This window comes from Sciurus carolinensis, chromosome 3, assembly GCF_902686445.1.
Source record: "Sciurus carolinensis chromosome 3, mSciCar1.2, whole genome shotgun sequence".
Lineage (NCBI taxonomy): Eukaryota > Metazoa > Chordata > Mammalia > Rodentia > Sciuridae > Sciurus > Sciurus carolinensis.
Window position 1 is genome coordinate 160,527,413 of NC_062215.1, and position 26,706 is coordinate 160,554,118.

A 26,706-nucleotide genomic window follows, 5' to 3' on the forward strand; every position below is an offset into this window, starting at 1 on the left:
TTTTCTTAGGGAGATAATTGAAAAGATTCATGTTAAACTAACTAAAATCTTAATAGTATATCATGTCAAAGACTATCTTTTCTTCCACTCTCATTCTGCATTTTTATAAAAAGGGATTAAGCTTAACTATGTGATCCCAAGGTTTTATCTGGCTCCAAAAGTACTTGATTCTAGTAAACATTTAAATTGTGGCAAATATATGTAAGTACAATAAATAGCATAAAATTATTAGTGATGTAGTGCTCCACTATAAAATCTTTCTTTAATCATTCTTGACCTACTTGACCTACTGAATCAACAATTTTAATGTAAATTGTGCTTCTTTTTTCAAATAAATATTATTTTAAATAAATGTTTTATTTAAATATTATGTTTCAATTTATTCTATTTTTTTCCAGATTTATTGAGGCTTAATTGAGAAATAAAAATCAAACTATACATATTTTAGGTTTGCAATGTGATATTTTGATGAATGCATGCATTGTGAAATTATTACCCTAATCAAGTTAATTAACATATTCATTATCTCACCTAGTTACCATTTTTTTCCTTTAGTGAAAACAAATAAGATCCACTCCTTCATCAATTTTTACATATACAATATATTATTAACTATAGTCACCATGATGTACATTAGACCTTCAGAACTTATTCATCTTACAACTGAAAGTTTGTTCTTGATTGAATGGTTCACTGAGGGCACAGGTGCAATGGCCCCACACATGAATAAATTTCACATTTGCATTTCAGCTTCTTGACTCAGCATAATCTCTAAGTCTATCCTCTCAAGTGAATTCTTAATTACTGATTATTTTTATCTTTACCTGCTTCAAATTGTTCACAAGTTTTGCAATAAATTCTGATTATGGTTGTATGTATGTGTATGCATAGGTCTACAGCAGGGAAATCATTTATATTCTGAGTATTTGATAGAAACATGTTTTTATATCAGCTTTGCAATTCCAGGGTATTTTTTCATATTTGGAAGATCCTGCTATAATTTATTGCATCACATTGCAAAATAACCTTGGCTGTTATACTTCAAGGTCTCAGGTGTTGAGTCATTAGCAGCTATGGAATAGATCAGAATTGCATTACAGCTGCACAACTACAAACAAAGGGTAATCCAAGTTCTTTCAGGCTTAACATCAACATATGGAGGTCCCCTTTGCACTTGCCTGGAAAGAGAGTTAATTTGGGAATTTTGAGCTACATATTCCCTCAGGATGACTTCTCCAAAAGAATTTTAACTTCTAAACTGCAAATAGGAAGGCATGTGAAAATAAGTAGTGTTTAATTAAAACAGAGACAGTAACACAGACCTTTATGCCTATATCTTTCAAAATTGGTCATTTTATAAAGAATTGTATTTTAATAGATTTGATTTATGCTTGCATGCATTTGGGGACTATTTAGTTCACTGACATCCTGGATATAATTAAACTAGTAATAGAAACAGATCTACGAACAATTTATCAGAATTAGGGAGTCCATACTTGAAATTAAGCACAGAATGGCATCTATCATAATTGGAAACAAGAAACTGAGTTTCAGAACATTTAAACTACAGAAATGTTCATAACTGCCCAGACTATTGAAACAACTTCCTGTTTTTCCTGTTAAAATCTTCTCCGTGCCCCAAATCCCCCTCATATTCTGCAAATTCATGTTTCTCCCAATAGCCCAATTGGTCTCATAGAAAGTCAGATCAAATATACAGCGTAACAACCCAGAACCTGGAATAGAGTAAAAGCCTCTCCATGACCTCTGAGAGCTGTCATGACTGCATCTCACTCGAGGACCTCATCTCCTTTCACCCTCTCTCTCCTGCATTCCAGCAAGGATCCATGGATCCATGGATCTTCTAATGACTTTTTAAAAAAAAATTAATTGACTGTATTTTAAAGTATTGTTCGATTTACTGAGAAATTGCACAGAAAGTATAGAGTTTCCCTATATACCCTCTCCCTCTACTTCTCCATACTCACTAGACAATGATCCCCTATTATTAACATCTTGTGGTATAATGATACATGTGTTACAATTGATGAGTGACTATAAATACATTATTAAAAACTATTAAAAAGTCCATACTTTGCATTAGGGTCCGTTCTTGTGCTATACAGTTCATTGTGTTTTGACAAATACATAACATCATGTATCCATCATTATAGTATTTTACAGGATAGTTTCATTGCCCTAAGTTCTCCCATGCTCCATCTTTTCATCTCACCCCTCCTCATGAACCCCTGGCAACCACTAATACTTGTACAGTATCTCTAATTTTGCCCTTTCCAAATATCTTAGAGTTGGAATCATGTAGTATGGAGCTCTTTCGCAGACAGGTGTCTTTCCCTAAGCACTATGCACATAAGGTTTTTCATGTCTTTTCAATGTCTTGATAGCATGTTCATTTTTAGCACTGAATAGTATTCCATTATATAACTATTGCACAGTATGTTTATTCATTCATCTATTGCTTCCAATTATGAAAAAGCTTGCCATAAACATTCATGTGCAAGTTTGGGGGAGAAAAAAGCTTTTAATTACTTTGAAGAAGAAGAAGCACTACTGATGAATCACATAGCAAGAGAAGGTGTTTAGTTTTATAAGAAACTGAGGCTGTCTGCCAAAATGGCTGTACCATTTCCACCAACAGTAAATGAGAATTCTCGTTAGCGCCACATCCTTACCAGTATTTGCTATTTTTCTGTATGGATTTTGGCCATTTTAATGGGGGGATGGTAGTATATCCCTGTTGTTTTAATTTGCAGTTTCCTGATGGCATGTGATAATGAACCTCTTTGTCATGTTTACTTGCCCTCTGCATATCTTCTTTTGATGGCATGTATGTGCAGCAGGTCTTCTGTCCAGTTTTTAAATATTTTCTTATTGTTACATTTTCATAGTTCTTTGAATATTCTGGACACAAGTCCTTTATCTCGTACATTTTTTTGTAAATATATTTTCCATGCTGTGGTTTGTCTTTTTATTTTCTTAACATGTCATTTTCAGACATTTTTTCATTTTAATGAAGTCGTCTATCAATTTTTTCTTTCATGAATCATGCCTTTGGTATTGTATGTATAAAAGTTATCACCAAACCCAAGGTCATTTTGAGTCTCACCTATGTTATATTTAAGAAACTTGATAGTATTGCATTTTACATTTAGGTCTATAACACGTTTTGAGCTGATTTTTATGAGTTCTAATGGTTTTTGTTTTTCTTTCTCCTCATTTGTATTATAACTTCAATAGTCTCCCTCAAATGGATCTTTCATGATCATTTTAGGTAAAGAATTCTCTCCCATCCAGTCACTGTCTGGTTCATTATTCTTCTTTTCCCTTAGCATTAACATTATCTAAAATCATATTACTTTTTGCATGCTTACTTTTTCCTGGTCTAGAAAGCAAGTTCCTTGGGACCCAGTCCATCCTGTCTGCTACTCTATGTCCAGTGTCTAACAGAATACCCAGCACACATTATTTATTGGCAAATATTTAATGAATAAATGAATGAACAAGAAAAACATTTAACAATACTTTCAAGCATAATGATAAATGTTAAAGTCCTAGACTATGACTGTCTTTACAAGTAACTAGGGCAGAAAATTTACGGGAATAAAAAAAGGAGCATATAGAAGAAGAAGCAAGATTAGAACAAAAGTGTAACCATTTTTCTTGTTCTGTATGTAACATATATTAAGCCCAGCTGAATTTAGAGTATGGTACCATGAAAAGAATGTGACTCTTAGGAAAATTAAATGATTTGCATGGAAGTTTATAGAGCCGCTGGTCTATTGCCAATGGTCTTTATTTTTAAAGAAGATCTATTTAATCATTTTGAACAGTCAATAGAAGAGTCAGATAGATTGCTTTGCCTTTCTACAAAATGCAAATTAGTTTCAACTAATTTTACTTGAGTTTCTTTTAAGCAAATAATGGGAAAGAATGTATTGTAATCCAGTTAGATTAACTGATAAATTATCCTTTCTTTCTCCTACATAGAAAAATAGTCATATGACCTAATCTTTTTATAGCTTTTACTGAATCTTGGAACAAACCAAAAGTCAAGGAGGCTTCATAATTGATTCCTTGGCTGCTCGCAGGCCATAATGTAAAATTCTTGAGGTTTGAAATACCTGTACAGATTTGCCTGCGAGCAGATGAGTAACCTTGTTTAACTATAAACATTATCATCAGAGAGTTATTATACCCACTGGGGAGACTGGGGAATAGCTCAGTGATAGAGCACTTTCCTAGCAAGTTCGATCCTGAGTGTGATCCCTACTAACACACACACACACACAAGCATAATCTATCCAACTATCATTTGCCACTTAACTCTTTCTTTCTGGTCATTTTATATGGTATAATCTGTTTAAAAATTTGAAATCATTTTGGACTTTTCTACTAATTCTGATGGTCAGCATTTGCATATCCTTGTGAGGAAAGCAAGGGTGAAATATTTCTTTTTTCTTTTTTTGATAAAGCATATTACAGTCAACAACAGCTGGAGGGCAAACTACTTTACTTCTTAAAGCAATGTGGTGGTTACAAGGAAATACAAGGCACAGTTTCTGCATGCCAGAATTATTTTTTTCTTTTTAGAGATGTAAATTAAAGCACTTAAAAAATTAAAAGAAAAATACCCCAAAAAACCCACAATAAATTAACTACAATTTCTTTAGCACTTTAAAATCGACCAGTTGCATTTAATCCATTGTTTTATTTAATCCTCAACAATAACTTTTGAAGGTATTGGTATGCTGATTTCTAAAATGGACAAAATGAGACAGAGACAAAATGATGTTGGTTCGAAGTCATTCAGTGGATAAGTCAGGACTAGACCTAAAAGTAGACTGTAATCTTCATCAAGGAAGAAATTATGTGTACATAGATCAGAACCTGGTACATCATAGTCACTGAATAAATATTTACTGTCTAAATAGATCAGACCTGAGTTTTACCCAACATCATGCTACCCAATTGGTTATGCATCTGCTGGGTGTGTAGACACTATGTCTTACTTTCCCTCACTCTTAGCGTGGGTGGTGGCCCTGTTGGGGGTACACAAAAGTATTAGATGATATGCAAAATATGATGGCTTTAATCCATTTGTCAGAATAAAACAGAGAACAGCCTAGTATAACTTTCAATATGCTTTGTAAGGAGAAAAAAAAAAAAACATGGATAGAGTTTTAGGAACTGGATGGAAGATGAGAAGTGGGGTGGGGGAAGAGCATTCCAGGTAGAAAATGATAGAGGAATAAACCATAAAATTTCAAAACAATATTTTATCTCTCAGAGCCTGGAAAGAAGAACCAGTGTAACTGCTTTTATGTTTATAATAAAAGTAAAGTGGAGAAACCATGGTTTAATGAATATAATATACTCCAGAATGAAGTGTGTGTGTGCATCTCTTTGTTTGAATCAGTGTTATTCTTCATTGTGTGTTTATATGTTAAGTATACCATTACCTTCTGGGTTTCTGCACTGACACATCTATGCATGTCAGAACAATATACAACTTTTTTTTTTGCTATGCAAGTCAGCAGTAATTTTTTTTAAGTAAAAGAGTGCTACATGTAAATGTTACAATTTTTTTTGAGTGACACCAATCCAACAGATCAACTACTCTCTTTACCTCCAAGTCTAAAAGAGTATCTAGTCATTAAAATAATAGTGTCAATTACTAAAAATTATAAGTAATAACCATTTTTGAGGCTTTTCATTTATAGAAAGAAATAGAGTTATGTAAATACAACCACCAGTCACTTGCCTTTTCAAGAAGATATTTTATGAGAATGATTTGGGAAGTTTCTAAAGTTCACTATAAATTTGAATCATAATGTTGAATATTTATGTTCTTAGAGCATCCAGGCAATGTATAGATAGTAAAATGTATTTGATTCAGTTTAAACATGTGAAACCTAAATGAGCATATCATAATCAAAGTAACTGCCTAATGTTGTCTTATTGAAGAGAAATGACATTTAAATTTTTTATTATGAAACATTATGATGACAATCATAGAATTTTTAGAGTAGAAAATAAGTTACCCAGCCTAATCCCCCCTTCAAAAACAATAACTGTTTTCTGTTTTGGGTCATTTCCTTTGAATCTTTGGAAATAATGCCTGTTTTTTTGCATGATTATACTGAATTATATGTGTGCACTGTGTGTGTGTGTGTGTGTGCATTGTTTTAATAAATCACATTTATTATTTAATTAGTTAAATGTCTATATTATCTAAAGCATACATATTTTACTTAATGCAGTAATTTAGTGTACATTCAATTTTTCAAAACCATTTTAATCCACTCCACACCAAACTACAAATTATAATGTCTTAGAATTATATTTCATGTATTTTATAACTCCAATCTTTTTATTGGGGAGAAGGAGGTGTTAAAACATATATCATGTAGCTATAACAAGATTTTTTTCCCCAAGCATTTCAAAAGAAGATCTTAATTTGGGAGAAAATAATTGCAAAATCAAGAAGTCTGAGAGAGGAATCTACCTCAAGCACTTACACTGAAAGCAGAAATCCAGATAATGACCTCTGAGTGGTGGGAGGGATCTCTTATCCTCTAGTTACTTCAAAATTAGGCTTATTTTTAAATGTTTGCTTAAGGGCAAATGTTATTTCCTCATCAAGATCCTGCAATGTAGAGATTAAACTTGGAAAAGAGAGAACAAAATGTCTTTTAATTTTCAGGTCCACTATTTTTAATGTGCTTGTTGTTATATTTGACTCCCCCCCACTGGACTTTGAATTTCTTTAAAATGGGAACTCTATCATGGTCATCTCTGTGTTTCTTAGAACACCAGGCAAAGTATTATGCATGCAAAAATGTGTTAAATTGAGTAACTTTCCAATGGAGTGATTTCATCTATGTAAATATTAAATTGCCAGATTAGACACAAAAAAGTAACATTATTGACCATTAGTTGCATCTTAACAACTGCCCAGTTAATACATTTGCATAATCTTTGTTCAAGTATTTTACGGTTTAGAATTTTCTTTTGGATCATAATGTAAACATATTTAAAAAGCAAAATTGAAGATCTTTGAAGTCCTTTGTAGGCATTTACAAATATGAAAACACATATGAATCTTTTTGACATGGCTCCTGACTACATATACAACTCATCTCCAGTCAATGTGTCTTCTATTATGATTCAAAAGTTTTGACTGCCTTTCTGTTTCTACAGTATCTTAGCTCTCTGCCATTTCAGGGCTTTCCACTTGTTTCCCCATGTTCACAGGATTCTTACCTTTTCATTGGTTTCATAGTTGACTCCATAATTATACAGGTCTTGGATTAAATATCCCTTTGCCAGCTCATGTTTTCTGACCCCCTAATCTAAAGCACTTCTTCTATTTCTTTCATAGAACTTATTACAATAAAGATTGCATTCACTATCTTCTCCAACAAAGCATGAGTTCCATAACTACAGGAACCTTTCTCTACCTTACCCACTATGCAGAAAACAATGCCTTATAGACAATAGAAACCAGCAAACACTTGCTGAATGAATATGCACACAATTACTGAAAAATGTAACATTTGGGTTATTAATATAATAGCAATTTAAATCGAAGGGTGAAGTATAATTCTCTGTTTTGTTTACTCAATGAGTAGATAGCATTCATAGCCAATGTACATTATTATTTCAATATTTGGTTCTGTGGAACACAGGAAGGTAGATTTTCCAAAGCTAATGATGGGAGTAGATAAAGATTTCTACGAGCTTTGTTTTTATTTAGAGAGAAATATTATTTTAATTTTTTCTGAATGTAGACAGGCATATTGTTATATCAATTATTTTGAATTTAACATCTATATACACTTTAATAATTAGTTTGAGTAAAGTTCATCAGTTTTGAAGTTTGTTGGAAAGTTGTTACTTTTAATATTCTAATGAGTTGAAAGCAAATGACTTCAAACAATATATTGAAACCTTATTACGATAAATCCTAGGGGACCAAAAAAAGAAGAAGGAAAAAGAAAACAGCAGAATTAATTTAGTTTTATATGAATTTCATTGAGCTTAACAAGTCTAAAGTTTGAACTTTGAATAGTTTTCTCTCTATGTGTGATTCTCATAGTATCTGTCTCATTTTAAAGGAAATCAATGAGATAATTTCATACAAAATAAGGAAATTAGGGCTGCAGTGTGGCTCAATGGTAGAGGACTAGAATGTGTTCTCTGGGTCTGGTTCCCAGCATTGCAAAAATGTTCTGTAACATTAATTCATAGTGCTATATATATTTGTTATTTCATAGAAATAGTTTATATTTCTTATTTTACTTTGGAAATTTTATATTATTTCATTTATGTCTGTATAGCTTTTAAAATCATAATTCATGTTGGCCAATTTGTCTTTTTAATATGGAACAGGATATGGAATAGTACCAATCTTATTTTGCTTAAGTAGGGGGACTATATCATGCAAGAGTATATTTGAGCTGCTATAGTACAATACAGTCCTTCTATATGTTGTTCAAATATAAGGGGATTATCAAAATGCATTACAGACTTCGATCCTTTGAAAAGGCATTATTTGTGCGGGGGGGGATTATGTTGTGTTAAATGAAATGAGGGGACATGAGAGACAAACATCGAAATTTTTAGCTTTCAATTTTTAGCTTTTCAATTTTTATTCCTTTTAAAGCTCATATTGGTTTGGGGTGTTGCTACATACATACACATAAATATCGCTTTCCAAATAGAATAATTTCTCTATGTTCAACTTAAAGTGATTGTTTTTATGGTTACATTTTGAACTTCAGAAAACAAGATTTATTGAATACCTAAATATGAAACTGTGATTATCAATATCACTGTAAGCAAATCATTCAAACACTGCTGTTCCTGTACTGTGTTTTATATAGCATTGCAGGTTTTTCATTCTGAATGTGGTACTTAACTTCTACCCTGCTGCCAGAAAAAAAAAAAAATAAGAGAAAACATAACGAAAACAGACAAAATACATAAAACGTGCATTTTTCAAGGCACTGCGCATTAGGAAATGTGGTACAATTATCAGAGGTGATAAAGTAATAAATTCAGCCTTACATTTGTATCTGTTCACTGCACTGAGAAAGTTTCTGGGCTACGACTCAAGGGAGAAGAGTCCAGTGGAGCTTGATGAGCTCTAAATGATAAAAGTGAGAGTCAGGCCTGGCAAGGCTTCTAGAATTCACAGACCCAAGTTCTGGAAAGGATGACTCTCCAGAAAGACAGGACCATTTGAGAGGAGTAAAGGCAAGTTCCCAACACTCATGCAAGGTTCTGAATAGCTTCAACCAGAAAGGAAAAAAATATCAAAATTCATGGAGCATTGAATAGAGTATTTGGAGAGGATTTAGAATGATTTTGTCTCAATAGTGGGATAATTAGAACTAGATTAAATGCTGCTCTGAATCTTATTAACAGATATTAAAATCTAGATCAAAAGGATCAAACTATTTCCAAGCAACTTAATTACATCCTGAAACAAAGCTCAAGAATATTCACAGGAATGTTTTTAAATATCTAGCATTTAAGAAGGTAATAAACCCAATGTCTTCCATTGTGATCAAAGATAAACAGGTACCCAAAGAAGGACAAAAACACATCCTATAATTAGGAAGAAAAATTCTCTTGAAAGCAACACAGAAGGGATATAGACATTAGAATTAACAGATAAAGATTCCCAAAAATTTATTACAAATAAATTTCTCTACATTCAAAATATTAAGTAAGGCATGGAGGCTATAAGTGAGACCCAAATGAAAATTCTAAATATAAAAATGACTATGTCTGAGGTGAAAAATAACTGAAGGAGATCAATGGCAAATTGTATCTAAAAAGTAAAATTTTGAACTTGAGGCAAGCGGTGGGAAATATCAAAAATGATAGACACGAAATAGAAACTACTGAATACAAATATAATGATACTCAGATTCTGACACACAGAAAAGAAAATCTCATGATCACAGTGAAATCTTGGACAACTTTTAATATATTTAAATACATTAAAATGCAGGAAAGAGGAATAAAACTAAAGAAATAATGTCCAAAAATTTTCAACATCAGATGAAAGTGATAAGCATCCAAATCTAAGATGCTCAACGAACCCAAAACACAAAAAAGTGAAGAAAACTACATTAATTATCCATCATAATTATGTTTTCAAAAACACTAGTAAGGAGAAAAAATCTTAAAAGCAGCCAGAACAACAATAAAAGGTAACTTATGTACAGAGGAACAGAACGAAGAATTATAACAAATTTCTTGTCAGCAACATTTTGAGCAGGCATTTAGAACATCTTTAAATATTAAACAAACAAAAACTTGTAATCCTAGAATTCTATGCCCAGCAAAAACAATATTTCAAAAATGAAGGCAAAATAATGAGTTTTTCAGACATAAGTAATTGAAAGAATATGTGTCCAGCAGACTCTTGAGGTCTACACTACAAAAATAAGTATTAAGCTTTTCAATTTTTCTTTTTAAAGAGACCAAGTTTCACTTTTTTCCAGGCTGGTCTCAAGCAATTCTGCCATAGCCTCCCAGTAGCTGGAATTCTAGGTGAATACTGTAGCACCGGTTAAGTTTTTGTACAGTAAAAGAAGTCAATAACACCAGAAATGGTAATTACAGATGAAATCAACATTTTTCCTTACTATTTTAATCCTTTAGGAGATAATAAAAAATGTAAAAAGATGTATTGTTAGATATATAAAATGTATATGTGTAAAATGTATGACAATAATTTCAGAGATCAGGAGAGGAAAAATAGTTATTCTTGTAATATTTTTATATATGAAATGACAGTATAACTTGAAGATATACTGTGTTAAATTAAAGATGTATACCATACATCCTAAAGCATTCACAAAACCAAAAGAGTTTCAGCTAATATGCCAAGGAATAAAATAGAAACTTAGAAGTTTTCAGTCCATTTAAAGGGAGAAAAATATCCAAGGGAGAATAAAGATGGCACAAATGGAAAACAAATTATAAAAATTATAGGTTTAAAACTAATCATCACACTAAATATAAATGATAAAATTGCAAAATTAAAAATTAATTATCATTAGATCAAATTATTAAAAAATGAGACCAATATAATTCACCATACAACCTAAGTAAATATTATGTAAATATTATGTTCATAAGAAACATACTTTAAAGTTAAAAATAGTTAAAATAAATTCATAGATGAAAAGTGATATAATACCTTGCATACATTCAAAAGAAAACTGAATTTCTATAATAATATTAGATTCCTTTGCTTAAGAATGAAGAACAGCATCAGGTTACTTTTAGTTTATAATAATGATATTAACAGATAAAAATTTGAATAATAAACAGTTTATTAAGAAGATATGATATTAATTATTTTACTAATAGAGCCCCAAAATACATGAAGCAGATGGTAGATATAAATCTACAATTACATTTTAAAATGTAAATGTGCCTTTCTAAATAATTTAGAGAACCAGAGTTGATAGACTAAAACTCAGTGACAACATAGAAAATAGGAACACTGTCAGCCAATTAGATCTAAATGATATTTATAGAACATTCCACCCAAGACCTCAGTACATTGTCTTTTCAAGTGCATACAAAACATTTGCCAAGATATATGTTATTCTGAGGATTGGGGATATACGTCAGTTGGCAGAATGCACAAGGCCCTGGGTTCAATTCCCAGCACTGCAAAAAACTTTATAAAAAATTTTAAAGATATATGATATTCTGAACCATAAAATGAACTTTAACAAATCTAAGAAGTTTCAAGTCACACAAGTATTTCTCTAACTAAAATGGAATCAAATTAGAATTCACTTAATCCCCAAATACCTAGAAATCAGATAAACCATGGCTCAAAGGTGAATCAAAGGGGAAAAACTATATTAAAATGAAAATACGAATGTATCAAAAGCTTTGCAATGACACTGAAGCAGTCACCAAGGAGCACCGAGAACTTTCATAGTCATTGGATATGTTCAATCTCTCCATTGTGATAATGGCTTTGGAAGTGTATACATGTGTTTAAATTTATCAGATTCTACATTTTGTATATGTACATGTCATTCTAGATCAATTATACATTGATAATGTTATTAAAATGTGAAAATGCATGATTAAAAATCAAAAATAGAACTTGAAATGCTTCAAATTGATTCAATTCTAGTAAAATTCATTAAAAAAAAAGATTATAACCAAAAAAGTAAGGAAGAAGAAAAATGCCCCTTTAATGTGGTTCCAATAAGTGCAGTGAGAAAAATATTTGAGGATCACCAACAAAGACCAATGGGTTTTGTTTCTGATTCTGTAACCTTTTATTCCTTATTCCATGAGGTATATATTGAGTTATTCTACAAAGCATTTGTGTTTTGTCAATTGATAGGTTATTTCTAAATTCAGGGGAAGTTTGTCTTGAAATTATGCAATGTCATATTTCAGGTTACATATTCTAACAGGACATGATTTTTCCCAAGATGTGTCCTTTTTGACTTTGACTAGGGATAAAGATATACCATTGCTTAATGTTTAAATATTTTCAGTCTTAGAATGTAAATTTTAGAGTTGAAAAGCAATACAGAAATCTGAAATTTACTGAAATCTGAAAATACAATACACTTTTGTGTTTTCAGAAATCTGCATCAATACGTAATATACAAAGGGCAAATTGGAGACCAATTTAAATGACTACCTTAGGATCTAGAGAATAGCTATTAATGGGGGCTAGAACCAGGATCCAAGTCTCACAATCTCCATGCTAGAGCTATGGGACATCATGGGGGCCACTTTAACTTGACATATTATGTGTGGCAGCATAATGGATTATCTAAAGAGGTAGAACAAGCCTTTACCTTGAATTGTCAGATTAGTCGAGAAAAAAACAAAAAGAATCTCCACAGGTTCAGATAAAAAATTTATAGGAGCCACCACCTAAAGGTGATCCTGACTCAGTGAGACATATAGATGGCAGCAGCCAATACTCCAAAACTTTAGTGTATGAGCAGAACAATGCAGCTGAGGGAGTAAAGTACACAAATGTGGTAGTTGTTAATAATTTCCAGACGTCAGTCTTACCAGTCTTTTGTCAGCAAATCGATTGTACACTGTATTTTATTGACTGGGTAATTTGTCAGGCCTGCATCAGTTATTTTGTTGAATTATCATAATTATATGTGTGAACTATTTCTTAAAAGTGTAACAACATTGGTTTCTTCCTTTTAATTTATGGTTTAGCACTAATAGAGATCACAGCAACAAAACAAAAGAAATAAAAAATGCTTAGAGGGTTTAAATAACTGCCTGCCACAGATTAACACTACATAATGCTTTACATATTTGCACTCCTTGAAATGCTTCAGATATTCCTAAATAATTACATGTTAAAAGTCTTTAATGGGCACCAGAAAAAAAAATAACCTTATATTTGAAGCTATTATTACCCCCATGTGTTAGATGTGGAAATTGAAGAAGGTACATTAAGTTATGAAGCAGGGGGAAAAAATCTGTAGATAATACTTTTAGCCAGCCACTTTTTTAAAGAGTAAAATTAGCACAAAATTTGAAAAAGCTCACCAGTTTAGCCAAAAATGTAAGTAAAGCTTGCATTCCAAACAAATACTTTCTGCTGATATTGGCAGAATTTTTACTGCTCTATTAGTTTCCCTTTAATGAGCAAATTGTCTTAAGTACACATAGAACACTGTGGAGCTAAGGATAAAGATTTTATCCAGTTTCTTTCTCATCTGTGATAATTTCAACTCTTCCTATTTGTACAGCAGAACTTCTAGTTTAAACTAAAAAACGTAACACTTAAGAAATTAACATTTTAAACCTTTAAAAATTACCAATGCATGAAGGAGGCAATAATATCAGTAATTGATTAAATAAAGTACATTCATTAAGATGTTGTCCTGAAAACACTAATAATAAAAACTTATCCTATGGATTTGAGAGCTCTTCAGTAAGGAGACTTCTGGACAGCATTTAGCAATGGAACATACATACATAAGTAGAAGTGCAAAGTCTCTTAGGGAATTCCTCTTTTTCAGGGCAGGAAGGGATACCTGGTAGTGAATGTCCTCTGCAAAGGACTGCTCCTTGGAGAAAACACTAAAGATCCTCTTCTAAGTCACTAACAAGTGCTCAATATTCTATCTCATATTGTTCTATTTTCTCCCCTTTGTCTTAATATATTGCATCCATTGTCCAAAACCCACCTTAATAATTTCATTCTTTAAATGACCCTTTTCCACTTCCTTCAACCATCCTCAGCACTAAAATTCATACACCATATTTTGCACTCAGTCGTATGGTGTTTGTGCTGTTGGTTATCTATTCCAGCTATGAGGATGTGTACTAAACATATACATCTTGAGGTGGGCCCCTGTCTCATGCGTCTCTACCTCCATAACACCTACCACAGAGTGGAGACTCCCGGGAGCACTCTGGCCCTTTTATCTACTCAAAAAGTACATATCCATTTGGAGATGGGCATGACACTAATTCACGTAAGGAAGCCACAGTTGACGAGTTTTCCCCTTTGAAGTTCTGTGCACAGAAGTCAAGATTTAAAAATCTAACCAAACATTGTTTAGGTTGAAGATGAGTGATGACTTCATTGATTAAAATGTCTGTTAGTTCCTAATCAAGCTTCATTACAAGTCCTTTATCAAAGATTCTCTTTTTATAATGCTGAATAGCGTACCTCAGTGTTGTGTGTATAATTCTCCATATATTCTTTATTCTTTATCAATGGACATTTAGTTTATTTCCTCATCTCAGCTATTGTGAATAATGTTATAATGAACATAGGATTTCAGATATCTCTTTTAGATACTGATGTCATGTCCTTTGAATATACTAGAATCTCTGGGATTGCTGGATCATATAATAGATCTATTTTTAAATTTTTTAGAACCTCTATACTAGTTTCCATAATGTCTGGCCAGTTTAATATCCCACTGAAAGTGTACAAAGTTTCTCTCTTTTCCACATCCTTGCCAACAGTTGTTATCTTTTGTCTTTCTGATAGCAGTAATTCTACCAAGTGTGAGATGATAACTCATTGTGGTTTTAAGCTGCATTCTTCTGCTGATTAGTAATAGTGAGCACCTTCTCATACATCTCCTGTTGGCATTTGTATGTCTTCTTTTGAGTAATGTCTACTTAGGTCCTTTGCCTATTATGTAATTGAATTATATTTGTGGTGTTTTGGGTTTAGTTTTACTTTTTAGTTATAAAAGTTTCTTATGTATTTTGTATATTAACCCCTTGTCAGATATCTGGCTTGAAAATATTTTCCCATTCCAGGGACTACAAATTTTCTCTGCTGGTTGTTTCTTCTGCTGTACAGAAGCTTTTTATTTTGATGCAATTTTTACGTGTAAATTTTTGATTTGGTACCTGTGCTTTTGATTTTGGGTCCAGAAAAAATCATTGTCCAGAACAATATCGAGAAGCTTTTTACTCTATATTTTCTATCAGTCTGTGGTTTCAGGTGTTTATGCTTAGAACTTAAACCCATTTTGAGTTGATTTCTCACATCATTTACATTATGCTAAATGAAGTAAGGCAGATGTAAAAAAATAAATACTACATGATCTCATTTATTCAATTTCATGGAAGTGGAGAATACAATGACAGTAGCCAGGTACTGAGGGGGAGAGGGAAGAAATGTTGGGTAAGTGGTACAAAGTTTCAGTTATGTAATTTAAATATGTCCTGAACACCTAATACAGAGTGATATGACTATAGTCAACAATCCTGTGTTGTATACTTGGAATTTGCTGCAATATAATATTGTACACTTGGAATCTGCAGAGAGAGCAGATTCTCAACACATACACACACATGCACACACACGCAGTAACATACACACAATCTCCAGGGATCTCCGAAGTTTCTATAAATGCTTATTTAATATATTTCCCAAAAATCTACATAAAGCTTTAAATAAGAGTATAGTGGACTAAATAGTGTTTTTAAAATGATGATGATAACCTGTTTTAATGTTCCTTGAATGACTGCATTAGAATGCTTAAAAATGATTGATACACCCACGAAAGTATTAATGCTTCTTATAATAGGCTAACAGTGGATCCTATCTTCTACATTCCTTATATTGAATTATAACTACCTTGAAAGACTGTGCACTCTAATTACTTTAGAGTTAATAAATTAGCTAAGAATTAAGACTTAAAAGATGAGTTCTGTAATAAGAAAATAAGTCCTTCATAAAGGGTGTTTTCAATCACACATTTATTTTGGTATAGGATTCACTGAATCTGGTGATCACACCATCAAAGATACAAACCTTATTTGTCTTTCCTCCTTGGATATTTAGCTATGCCAGCACCTCGCACCATCAGCTGTTACCTTCCAAACTACTTCTTATCGATTACATGCATTGAAATGTTGACTTTGAATGATTGCTGAACTCCATCCATATAAGCATTGAAAGTACTTGAAAGCAGAAATAACTCTACTCTTCAAATTTCATTTCTTTTATCTTTTTTTCCAAGAACTTATCAGTGATTTCTTTCTGTATCCCATTATAGGAATAGCATCATGAAATAAAATATAAGCCGACAGTTCACAGATTTATTATTGTATTTGATATATTCACATTTTAAAGAGTGATGTTCTGCAGTTAAATGAATCCAAAGAGATTAAATCTCCTTGAAAGGAATCAATCCTTTCAGAGTGGGATTTTCTTGCCAGTGTGGCTTGATCAAACCCTAATTGGGTATGGGCTTTCAGAGATTGCAATACTTTCATTTGCTCATCTACTTGAGGTAGAATTTTTTTGAGTCTTAATATCTTAAAATATTGATTTTTCTGCCTAATAATTACAATGGAATGCTTTACATTAGTGCATTTCAATGAAAATATCAACATCAATAGAAAATTACCTTTTGGAAATGGATTTAATTCATGAAGTTGAAAAATCAGTGGGCATGGAAATTAAAAAGTCCAATTTTCATGAATATTAGCTTCAAGTGTTCTAATTGAAATGGCAACTAAATGTATGGGTGAGCTGGGCTTTGGTATGGGCAGTTAACATGTGTCCACTTGAGTTCATGAGTTGCCACAGCCCACTTGCCACCTGTCGACCTTGACTCTGGGTAACACTCAGGTTATGTCAGCAGCAAATCATAGGTTTAGTTATAGGAGCCTCAGGGAAGGGGCATCCTTACTTGGCCCAATAGTCTAATTTATTCCTGTATATACCCTTCCTTTCTCCCAAGTTTATCAAGAGCTGGTAATGCTCATGATCTTAATGCCATTCCTTGATGTGTGTCTGATGCCAAACTACAGATCTAGCTCAACTGGACCCTCGAGCATGTAACCAACATTAATGACTGTTCTAATGCACAATTGTCTTCTATTGGCTCACAGAATGAGAACTCTTGGTTAGTGGAGAATAGTGGTTTTTCCTTCATCCTTGTGTGGGCATTGGATCTAATCATGATTACAGTGCTATCTGCTGGGTCTAGTGAAGTCAAGTCCATTGACCATTTAATAAGACTAAGAAGTAAAAGAAGTAATATTCCATCATATGTATATACCACAGTTTCTTTATCCATTCATCAATTGAAGGGCATCTAGGTTGGTTCCACAATCTGGCTATTGTGAATTGAGCAGCTATGAACATTGATGTGGCTGCATCACTGTAGTATGCTGATTTTAAGTCCTTTGGGTATAGGCCAAGGAGAGGGATAGCTGGGTCAAATGGTGGTTCCATTCCAAGTTTTCTAAGGAATCTCCACATTGCTTTCCAGAGTGGCTGCACTAATTTGCAACCCCACCAGCAATGTATGAGTGTTCCTTTTGGCACCTGGCATTAATATAAAGAATTAGATCTTGTCCTACACTCCATATTTGAGATTGTAATCTCTGCTTTGATTATTATTTCCAACAAGTCAGAGAGTGGGCATCTAAGGAGCAAAAGTAGGCAGGATATTTTGCAACTAATGAATCCATGTCATAGTTCTGATAAGAACATGCTGCATCATACAGCCAATGCTCTGCTTACACTCATACAAGGGGAATGATTTTAACAAAATTACAAATGTATTCCACACTCTAATGAAACAACTTTGCTAACTGTGATAACTAACATCTACTAAGCTTTTTTTTTTTTTGTATCTTACACTCAATAAGCAATTTATGCAAACAAGAGATCCTCAAGGGATTTTGCTTACTCTCCCTCCCTTAGACACAAGCTCTAAGCTAAGTTCTCCTTAATTGGAATGGAAGGAATATGAGATCAGACCAGAAAACCAATCTCTTACATATCCTCAAACATTTTCTTGACCACCTTCAGTTAGTTCATCTTTCTAAATGTTCTTCTTTAATTAGGTAAATTCAAAATGTGATGTTCTCCAGGAAATAATTGTATCTTCACTGGTGTGTAGCTGAAATGCATAACTAAAACTTCACAATATCCTTAGAGAAAGTTTAGATCCTTACTTTAATAAACCATGGTTATTTTTTAAACTAGAGAGAATGAAATACAAAGTGTTATTCCATGAAAGAGATTAATACAAACTATGTACATTTGAAAATGAAAAATTGTAAATTTATAAACCTCAAAGTACTTCTGAATTATTCAGAGAAAAAATAAAATATTTTACATGGGTTTTAGTGTGTGAATCATTTCCTTTGTTATGAAAATGATCATGTTTAATGATGTGAATCCTATCTTTTAACAGTTATGATAAATCTGCTAAATCCAAACTGAAAATTATATGTCAGAGTCGTCGAAATTAAAAACAAAGTAAAACCTTCCCAGGGTGAGTCAGTAATTTTTAGAGATATACTATCTGTTCGTGCACCTGAATACCACTTAGTAAATTCATCTTCTACACTAAGGTATATTTGGTTTCATGCAGAGATATAGAAAACTCATTATATCCTTTTAATAATTTCAACCCAAATGGCTATAGAGAAAATAGTTTTCATCTTGAGTAAATTTGTCATATCCCCAAGCATACCCAGAGCTGACTTTGAGCCCTTTTTATAGAGTTCTTGGTATCCTATTGTCTGGTGTAGGTCTAGTGCATTCTGAGTAAATTAATCTTCCTCTAAATGTTCATTTCTCATGGACAGAAATTACGTATTGACCTCTGTGTGCCCTAACCTTATGGGTTGTGCTGATTTGACTTCTAAAAAAGGTTGATCATTCACACTAATAATTTTTACCACTTTGTGTATACAATAAAAGTACATTGGGTTAGTATTTAGCTTTAACTACAGTATATTCTTAGAACAGTTATACTTTCTTTCTGAAGTATCATCCAGTTGTTCTAAGAAAAGACTTAAACAGTGTAAAATAATTAGTGCTTTCTTGTATACTCTATTTCTGGATAGTCTTTCCATTTCTTGCTTTCTTTGAAACAGATTATCTAAGTTCTATTTCTATTGAGACAGATCTGCTGACAAAGCATTCAAGTTAGGGTCATCACTGTCAAAGCAAAGTGGAAAATGGAAGCAACTCCTTTCTTTATTACAAGCCAAAACAACACAAATTCACAGTGTAAAAAATCATGACCACAGAAAGGAAAACCAATAAAACTACTTGTAAATTCTTTGTTACACAGGCTTAAATGAATTAACTATTGTAAAAACATTTAATTATTAGGAGTAACCAAGAAACATTTAAAAAAAAAATAGGTAAATCAAATCAAAATTTACTTTAGTGAAATTGAAAGCTTGATCTACTACATAAAAACCATCATCAAGAAAATGAAAATCACTCTCAATATTCTTGAATGGTGCAATATACACCAATTGTTCCAACTAATAGTAATATTAGCTACTAAATTATGTGCATTCCCAAAAGAACTTTTGTATATTTAACACCACTTTTATTTTAAGGTCTTATTTTGAGGTTCTACCACCACCCAGATGTTTCATTAACATCTGCAAAGAATTCCCAAGGATTTGGTTATTTTTTTCATTTTATTCAGATGTTTTGTAAGATATATTTGAGGAAACTTCCTCAAAATACCATTTTATTTTTAGTAAATTTAGGATATAATCTTGCCAACCTTAAGCCTTATAAGACTTAAATAATACAATACATAGCCTCAGTGTACAATTTTATTTTTAGTAAACAGTATATAATATTGCTAACCTCAAACCTTCTTGGAAGATTTGAAAAAGACAGTATACAGCTCAATCTATAGTAAGTATTCCATAACTACTGAAAAGCTTTTGTTATTTCTGATGATTATCTTTAACATTCAAAGACTAGTTGTCCAAACAAAGTAATTTTGTACATTTTTCTTTTATTTCACATTAACTGTGGACAATCTCTAGAATCTCTTTCCTCTACCCATATCTTTCTCCAGGTTCTTTTTGTTTTATTTCCAAAATAAAATTCCTGAAATGAACAATCAAGTATAAACATCATATTCATGTTAATTACCTTCAATAATGACTTGTAGCATGACATTTAATGATTTTTTTCCTTTGGTTTTAGTTTTTAAATGTTTTCTTTTTTCTTTTCTACTTCCATACCACAATGTTTCATACCATTATTAAGCTGCACATAATAATTCTTAAGTATTTTAAAGAGATGACTGCTGATTCAAAATATACCAAACTCTACATTAATAATTATTCAGAATGGAAATACTTAATAGTAGCATTATTGATTTTTCTCCCTGAGGCATTGTATTCGTATCTAAGCCTAATAACTTTGTATTTACTTCCAACTTTCCTGTGGTTTAGTGACTAATGTTACATTGTTACCACATAACAGATGGATAATTTTAAAATCAGCAAACACATGGCAGTTTATCTTATTTCACTTCTAAAAATAAGTAGATAACTCTAATTTTGCCTTGAGTTGTTTTCTTAGAGAATCGTTACTATCCCATGAACAACATCTTTTACATATTAAAATATTATTTTCTTCTTAAGTTAGTTCCATTTATGTAATTATGGCTTTGGTTGCCTAATATTCAAACTTAGGATGAAAATTAGCACTAAAATTGAGTTCCACTTATTTATGCAAGATTTCTGAAATTGCCTTAAGAAGCCCCAAGTTTACACTAAGTGCTTACATTAATCAGCATCTCCAAATTCTACAACATGAATGAAATTATTAAGCCCCATTTCAAATTTTTAGATTGAATATTCATTTAACAACAATCAGGAGCAAAGACCCTTGAGTTGATCTTCTGGAGTTTGAATCCTATCTCTGCTATTTGCTAGAGAAGTCACAGGCAAGTGACTTAAAAGTTTCTTACATGTTTTTCAATTTAGAAGAAGGACTGCTTTTAAGATAAGCAGAGGTGAGAAGAGAGGAATTTCCAATAAATGGAACAGAACATTTGAGCCATGACCAAGAAGTAGTCAGGAGACCCAGAGAAACAATTGACTGAGGTAGTGAATATAACCATTGGGATGTGGTGGAAATATGAAGAAATAGTATCTAGGTCAGGTGGGTTCACATTAGGGGAGACCCTGAACATCAAGAAAAATACAATTTGGACAGAAGTTGTTGTGAGGAAAGCTGTTCTTAGAACACTGCCATGAGAGTAATTCATGCATGTGAAAAGAAGAAAAGAGAAGCACCAGGAAAGCAAGAACGCAGCCAGTAAATATCCAGATGGGTCATTAAGGTTAAAATGGATGTGACAGTGTAAATAAACAGAAGGTACTGGAAACGTGTTAATGAAAGAAGTGCCCAGTCACTGTCTAGTCACCACCCCTGGTTTCACCTTTTCTCCCCTCAGCTACTTTTTCCAATAGGAGGAAAGAAATTAACAACTAACTGAGGCTAACATGGATAAAGGGGCAGGAAGCATTAGGAGAGGTCAGGGGACAGGAAAATGGCAGACTATCCTGAGGGGGCTGCTACTGTGCAGACAGGCACCAAAAATGCAGATTCACGCTACCTATTTTCTTCACCCTTTAACCACAGTTTTGCAAATCAAACCTGCAGTTGAACTTGTGAATAGGTCTTATTTATTACTAAACATCTTTAACTGATTTAGACTCTACTGTTTCCTATTGTTCATTCAGTTGTCATAACCTCAGTTTAAAAAATTCAAAAAGGTTCTGTGTTACCACTTAAATGGAAGAGAAAACATAAATATGAGATCATCTACGGAGAGACTGGGGTTCACTTGAGGATGTGTTCTTTTACTAGATCATGCCAAAGCATTTTCCTGATCTGCTTTGACTGCTCAGACTTAGTCTAATATGGAAATGCATGTTTCAAGGTAGCACAGACCTCTTGCTCTAAGCCAATGGCAGTGGTGAATAAAATGAGATTTGGAAATATCCTGTCATTCATCTGCACTTGCTTGTTTTGTCATGGAGTATTAATAGTGAAGAGGTGATTGTACTGATGTTGCAGTCTTCTGTGTAAAGAGCTTCTATCAACCAAACCTTGGTCACCTTGGTGACCACGTTCTCTTTTGAACTTTTTCTTTTTTTAAAGATCAGCTTATGATTCCCAAGTGGTTTAAGGAGTGCCTCTCTAGGTGGACTATTGTGCAGAACTGAAGGACAGCAAAACCATGCACTAGAAATGCAATACAGCAGCAAACCCATTAACAAATGCAGCCAGCTTCGGGGATGACATCAAAAGCAGTTTTGGTGACATGCAGGACACCCCAGCTTATCCATGGGCTGCTGGTCAAGAGACCCTTCTTAACCTCATCAGCAGAAAAGGTGAATATGGATCCTAATTTTCACTTAGGAACAGCGTCTCTTGCTTATGGTACTATAAGCCACTTTAACTCTCACCTGCTTTGCTGCTAACACCTTGTGAGGAGCTCTTTTCATAAGGACCAGTAATGCAAGTTACAGGTAATAGCTGTGAAGAAATTGTCACTCACTCCTTAGATGGTCCTGAGATTTGATTATAAGATTTTTGTATTTCTTACACTAACTTTTATAATTCTGGATAAGATTTTCTTAGCTCCTTCATCTTAAAGAAAAAGGAAAAAATAGCTTTTTTCAGTTTTTAATTTGAATATTTTGTCTATTACTAGTGTCATATGATGCAAATATTTGTCTTCTGATCCTCACCCAGGTAACTTCAAAAGCAGCTGATACACTGGCCCAGTGCCGGCCACTCTCAAAGTCCTTACTTTCATATACACTTTGCTATGTCCAGGACCCCACCAAGTGGTCAATGAGCCTCATTTTAGCAGATCCTGGTCACACAGTATTGTGATCCAAATAAGTTTATAAGGAAGCTGTAAGCATTGTATTAATAACAAAACTATATACCAGGTGTAGGAGCATACCCTTGTTAGAACTACTCCGGGTCATAGTGCCTGATGCTAGTTCTTGGATGAAAATGGCATGTATGTTTGAACTCTAGAAAATTAGAACCAGAACCCCATTAGAGATAGCCAGGTGCAGATTTCTGATTTAGGAGTTAAGAAAACCTCATGCCAGTGTTCAACTTTCTGACCAAGGTCACCCAGAGACTGTGTCAACATAAGGCCAAGAATCAAAGTCTTCTGACTTCCAGCCTAATGCTCTTTCCACTTCATTTTACTGCCACAAATTGCAAGTCATTAACATTAACATTAACATAAAAATAATTTGAGCACATGCTCCATTAGAAACAGACCATATTATAGCATTGAAGATGTGACTGAAACATGGGTCTTCCAGGTGAAGAGAGCACAACTCTAGAATCATTAAGACACCTGTCCATCACTTTGTACTCTTAGGCATCCCAACCCCATGTTAGTAAATTTCTACAACAGTTCTGATGCTTTAGACTATAAGTAGAGCAGTGGTTACTTCTACAAGTGATGTAAACAACAAGAGCTTATGGATGCAGAAAACAAGTAAATAGACCAGAGGAAGGAAGAGCCAGAGGCAGTTAGTTCATCAGTTTAAAATTCTGGTTCTCCTGCTTATTATTACTTCAGGTGGGGAAAATTTCCCCCTAATTTTTGTGATAACCATCAGAGAGAATTCTGCCTATTTAAGAGTTTTACATTAAAATGTATCATAAAATGATGTATTACATTGTACATTGGGCATTACAATGAATGGATTCAACAATAAATCCAAGAACTACAGAAAAATATCTGGTTCTTTGTTAGTTTATTGGCTTTGATTTCCAGATACTACTTTCTGTCCAGGTATCATGCACAATTGAAGATTTTCCAGGGAGAGTGACTAATGTCACCTATGTCCCTTTTTTCAAAGTGGAGGAAAAATTTCCCATTCACCCTTCCCAGTGTATTATAGCTCATTAGTCAGAATTGCATCATGCTACTTTACCTAAACCAATCACCATCAAGAAAGTGGAATTACTACAGCTGTTTTGGAGCAATCAGCATTCAGTTCCTATGAAGCATAAAACCTCTAGGTATCTGGACAAAATCAGAGTTCTGATGGTAAATAGAAATTAGGAAGTGATGTGGAAGGATAGTGATTGATTCATAAATTGGGATATATTTCTTAATTACTGGAAGTGTGTTTGTGTATTTTTTTTTAAGGATAGTGATTGACTCATATAATTGGGACATATTTCTTAATTACTAGACTTGTGTTTGTGGTTTTTAAAGATATTTAGAATGTAATACATCAGAACCCAGGATTCATTGGCACCCGACAAGTTCCTACTACTTGCTACAGATCTGAAAGCATCTGTTGCATGCAATAACATGGCACGTGGGAAAATGTCCTTCTGTGCAATTATGATTGATATGGCCCACTTGGAAGAATCATCATTCTACTTACAGACACAGGAATCACAGCTAGTGTTAAAGAACCAGACTTTTAACTTAGGCGGCGATGGAAAATTTCATTCACTGTCTCCTCCTTCTCCTCTCAGGCTGCACTTGAAGAGGAGGGTGAACTTTGTAACAATCAGGCTTCCTAGTGCCTCAGAGTTTACATCAGATTTCAAGCCAGAGGATGGTATTTCAAGTTCTGCAAGTGGGACAGGTAGAAATAAGAACAGACAGCATATCTTCAAAGCACATTGAGTAGACTTGGCTTTAGCAGAGAGTTACTTCTAAAAGCTTTGCCAGAACCAAACCTGAAGGGTAGAAAGTCCAGAGTGAGATGCTACATAAATTATGCACAGCTAGAAACTTTGTTTTATCAAAATTTTATGTTTTACATGGTTTCTTCTAGAAACCTTCCATTATGTAGCCAGAATCCTTTTAAGGGACATGTTAAACTTTACTATCTCTTGAAACAATGCGAATTTTGAGAATGTGTTTGGGAGGAGTGTTCCCTTCCCCTTCTAGTTATGCTTCAAAGAAGTGGAGAAAACATCTGAAAGGCAGAGTTGCGTTAAGATTCTGGAGTTCCTTCTTGTTAGGCTAAATTATCTGGATTATATAAAAACTAACTGAGAACCAGAGGAGACACGTACAAAGAGGTAAAAGTAAAATCAGGGTGTCAGAGAAATCACTGTGTACTCTGTGAGATAGGGGAACAGGACAGAAGAGACTAGTACTGGGAATCAGTAAAATACAGAAATGATAAAATCCCAATCCCAGGAAATTACTGTGGCAGATGGAGCCAATACAAATGAATAATGCCTGACATGGTGAACTAGATAGAAGTAGTGGTAGAAGTTGACTGCAGTTGTAAATTAAGATGAAATGCAATATTGTGTAGCATTTTTCAGGATATACTCTTTGTAAAAACTTTTTATTTGTTATTTTTAGTTACATATGACATTAGAATGTATTTTGACATATTATACATAGATGGAGTATAACTTCCCATTCTTGTGGTTGTACATGATGTGGAGTTACACTGGTCGTGTGTTCATGTATGAACATAGGAAAGTGATGTCTGATTCATGCTACTTCCTCTTCCTATTCCTATTCCTTCCTATTCCCATCTCCTCTCCCTTCCCTTCATTCCCTTCATTTTCTAATTCAATGAACTTCTATTTTTCCCTCCTCCTTATTGTGTGCTAGCATCTGTGTATCAGAGAGAACACTCAGCCTTTGGTTTATTAGGACTGGCTTATTTCACTTAGCATGATAATCTCCTGTTCCATCTATTCACCTGCAAATGCAATCATTTCAATTCTTCCTTATGACTGAGTAATATTCCATTGTGTATATATACCTCATTTTCTTTAAAAATTCATCTGTTGAAGGGCACCTAGATTTGTTCCTATCTTGGCTATTGTGAATTGAGCTGTTCTAAACATTGATGTGGCTACATCACTATAGTATACTGATTTTAAGTTCTTTGGGCATATGCTGAGGAGTGGGAGAGTGGGAAAACTGGGTCAAATGGTGGTTCCATTCCAAATTTTCTGAGGGATTTCCATAGTGCTTTCCAGAGTGGTTGCACCAATTCGCAGTCCACCAGCAATATATGAGTGAGCCTTTTCCCCCACATCTCTGCCAACATTTATTGTTACTTGTATTCTTGAAAACTGCCATTCTGACTGGAGTGAGATGGAATCTCAGTATAGTTTTAATTTGCATTTCCCTAGACATGTTGAACATTTTTTCATATATTTGTTGATCAGTTGTATTTCTTCTGTGAAATGTCCTAGTTCCTTGGCCCATTTATTGATTGGGTTATTTGTGGTTTTGGTGTTAAGTTTTTGAGTTCTTTATGTATCCCAGCGATTAATTGCTCTGTCTGAAGTGCAGGTGAACAAGATTTTCTCTCATTCTATAGGCCCTCTCTTCATGCTCTCAATTGTTT

The 26,706-nt window shown here is 33.4% G+C and overlaps 1 protein-coding gene and 1 long non-coding RNA gene across 2 annotated transcripts in view; one reads left to right on the plus strand and one right to left on the minus strand.

Moving 5' to 3' along the window:
• Positions 1-26,706, plus strand: part of Spag16 (sperm associated antigen 16) — a 1,066,789-nt gene that overhangs the window by 944,963 nt on the left and 95,120 nt on the right. The window lies entirely within an intron of this gene.
• The window catches only part of LOC124980735 (uncharacterized), a 30,054-nt gene continuing 22,865 nt past the window's right edge, over positions 19,518-26,706 (minus strand). Inside the window, exon 3 of the long non-coding RNA XR_007107864.1 lies at positions 19,518-25,060. This is a non-coding gene — a long non-coding RNA (uncharacterized LOC124980735). The remainder of the gene's footprint in view (positions 25,061-26,706) is intronic.